Here is a 2,054-nt window from a genome sequence, read left to right as displayed (position 1 = left end):
TTGGGTTTCCACGAATGTACTGCTGGTGGGGAGAGGAGAGAGTGGAGAGGAGAAGGAAGGAGCATCACTTTTCTTTCCGTGGATTTATATAACTGGTTAAGTCTCTTCATCCTCTGATGAGGGTGGAGGACAACCCTCCCTGTCAGGGAGAGCTACCTGGGTTGACTTTCCTCTCAGCTTCTAAGGCAGGAGGCCTTGAAGGCAGACATGTGACTTCACTGGGTATTTTGCATAAATCCAATTTCCCTGGAAAACACAATCCTTCTGAAGTTGCTGAGGTCAGGAATGGCGAGGCAGGCAGGCACCAGCAGCCCTGGCCCAGCTGGGGAGGAAAAAGCATTTACATAGTGTTTGTTCTGTGGTCAAGGGCAATTACAAAGGCTTTTTTTGGACCTCTGGAGTCTACCCCTCCCACTCTGCTTAATTAGGTGCAAGCAAAATGCATCTTAATGATAAGAGGATGCCAAGACAGGACACACTTCACCATTTATCATAAACAGGCTGTCTTACAGGGCCACCTTTTGTTTCACAAGGCAGGTAACTGGCAAAGACACGTACGCAGTGAGTGTGGACAGATTTCACGTATTTGATCATGTCGACAAGGAGGACAAGGGGCAGGCAGATGAACATAGTGGGCAAGAACACAACATTCCAGCTGTGTGCAGAAGGAATTTCTGTGTGCAGAAGGAGTTTACTGGTACCTTGAGAACTGAGGTGAACTCTTCATGGGTTGGGGAGATAATGTGAACTAAGGGGTATGAAAAGCCCTTCTCATATCATCTCTCCTGCTGCCCTTTCGTAGAGCCTAAAATTTTCTAATTCGTCATCCTTCTGGGTCATGCCATTAAATCTAAGACCCATAGAAATGAAGCCATCTTCTCAAGCAGCGGTAACGCTTTGACCTTTCATAATTCTTAAATGCTTCCATACACTTTCTTATTAAACCTGTCAATCTTAGGATTCAGAGAGAAGAAAAAAAAGTCATTACTTGATTTTAATGCCAAGCAACACCCAATGATTGAGGGTCTGTTCTGCCCAAGGCCTTTTTCTAAAGAGATTTCAGAGAGCTCATGATCTAATAGAAGGCAGAAGGAACAAAAAAAAAATTTCAAGTATAAAGAGTAAGTTTCAAAAAAGGTGAGAATAAGCCCTGCCTCACCCCCTCCTCGATTTTCTAGTTTCATTACTGGCCAATTTCTTCTTCTTCCTGTCTGGTTGAACTCTTGGGTCACCTTTAACTTTCCCTTTCTCCAGATTCCTCATTTGAAAAAATCAATGAAGTATATTTTGAAGCATACAGTAAAATGCACAGATCTTAAGGGTAGAGTTCAATGAGTTTTGGCAAATGTTTGCATTGTGTAACTCTCACCCAAATAAAAATATACAACCTATCACACCTGAATGTTTGATACTGCCCTCTGTCAATAACTCCGCCTCCCCAGAGGTAACCATTGTTCTGATTTCTCTCATGTAGAGTGGTCTTGCCTGTTCTTAAACTTTATATAAATGAAAGCATACATTATGTACTTGTTTATAGCTTCTTTTGATACACGTAATTTTTTTGAGATTGTTCCTTATTTTGGTAGTACATTCTTTTTTTGTTGTTGAGTTGCATTCCAAAAGTGGCTTGTCCGTTTTCCTGTTGATGGGATATGGGATATTTTCAGTTTTTTACTTTTATGAGTGAAGTTATTATGTATATTCTTATATGGGTCTTTTTGGGAATATATGTTTTCATTCTCTTGGGTAAATATTGGGGAATGAAACAGTTAGGTCACAGAGTAGGCATCTATTTCATGTTTACAGTTATTGCTAAATAGTTTTCCAAAGTGAATGTACCATTTTCACTCTCAGCAGCAATGCATGAGAGTTCAGAAGACTCTGTCTCCTCTCAAAATTTGGTATTGTCAGCCTTTTAAATTGTACTAATTTTAGTACATATGTAGTGGAGTCTCACTGTGGTTCTTTGGGTAAAATTAACCATTAAGTCCCAGTGAATCCTTTCTTGACACTGTCTCTTAGATGCATCTTTTTTATTTCATTTATTTTTTATT

This window comes from Pteropus vampyrus, unplaced genomic scaffold (genome assembly GCF_000151845.1).
Source record: "Pteropus vampyrus isolate Shadow unplaced genomic scaffold, Pvam_2.0 Scaffold8, whole genome shotgun sequence".
Lineage (NCBI taxonomy): Eukaryota > Metazoa > Chordata > Mammalia > Chiroptera > Pteropodidae > Pteropus > Pteropus vampyrus.
This window is presented reverse-complemented; position numbering follows the sequence as displayed.